This window comes from Phalaenopsis equestris, unplaced genomic scaffold, assembly GCF_001263595.1.
Source record: "Phalaenopsis equestris unplaced genomic scaffold, ASM126359v1 Scaffold001241, whole genome shotgun sequence".
Lineage (NCBI taxonomy): Eukaryota > Viridiplantae > Streptophyta > Magnoliopsida > Asparagales > Orchidaceae > Phalaenopsis > Phalaenopsis equestris.
In genome coordinates, this window is record NW_018165680.1 from 500,731 (window position 1) to 502,227 (window position 1,497).

Genomic DNA, 1,497 nt, shown 5'->3' on the forward strand with positions numbered 1-1,497 from the left:
CCGCCGATCCCGCCAGCGGCGGCCTCAATGGCACCGTCGGCGGCCTTCTGGAGATTTTGTCTTGTAGCCTCAGGAAAAGCTCGCCGTCGGCGGCGTCAATGGCGTCGTCGGCTCCCTAGTGCAATTCTCTACATTTTTGTCTTTTTTGCTCCAACTTCGCTCCTTTTTGCATCTTTTTGCTCCATTGACCTTAATTCATCATTCCTGTAACAAAACATCAAAAATACCTTTCTTTAAAGTGTAATATTATTAAAAACAGTATAAAAGAGGTACGAAAATCTGAACATATTTTCCTTTGGTCAGGAACAACCAAGTAAACCTATAAGGAAACTGGAACAATCAAGGGAATAATAATTATAGATCTACTTATCCTCCAGGTTTCAATAGTAATACATAATTTATGGAGAAGAAGTTGTCTATAGAAGAAGTGATTTTACAAATGGGAAATCAATTATAAAGTCAAGGAGCTACAATTAAAAATATTGAGAATCAACTTGGATAAATAACAAATTCATTAAGTAATAGATCCCAAGGAACACTTCCTAGTAATACTAATTCAAATCCAAAAGACCAGAATACATAGCAAGTAAAAGATGTTCAACTTTGAAGCGGAAGAGAGTTGGAAGGTAGGGTTCAAAAAGAAATTGAAGAATCAAAAGAGGACGCTCCAAAAGATTCTGAAAGACCTATTTATCCACTAAAAATTGATTTAGAAAAACCACCACCTCCATTTCCTCAGAGACATCGTCAACAGAAGTTAGATAAGAAATTTTTAAAATTTATGAAAATATTTAAGAAGCTTACAATTTATATTCCATTTGCTGAAGCCTTAGAACAAATGCCAAGATATGTAAAATTTATGAAGGATATTCTCAACAAGAAAAGGAAGTTTGAAGATAATGATATTGTTGCTCTTTAATTGTTGCTCTGAGCAGTGCTATAATTCAGAAAAAGCTTCCTGAAAAGCTTAAAAATCCTAGTAGCTTTATAATTCCATATGCAATAGGAGACAAATTTTATGGGAAAGCTTTATGCGATTTAGGTGCAAGCATTAACCTTATACCATATCAATATTCAAAAGATTGAGATTAGAAGAAATAACCCCTAGTCTTGTAGCTCGACAGTTGCAGATCGTTCGATAACATACCCTAGGAGTTATAGAAGATGGCCTAGTACAAGTGGATCAATTTATCTTTTATGTTGATTTCATTGTGTTAAATATGGAGGAAGATAAAGAGATACCTATCATTTTGGGAAGACCTTTCCTAGCCACAGGAAGAGCAAAGATAGATGTGTAGAAAGGGGAATTAACAATGCGTGTCAATGATCAAACTGTTACTTTCAATATTTCAAGATCAATGAAATATTCTGCAAAAGATAAAGATGATGAATGTTATAGGATGGATGTTATAAGATATCTAAGTGAATGCCATTTCAAAGCAACTTATAAAGAAAAATATGAAAAAAAAAGATTTAGAACACGAGCAAGAAGAGGAA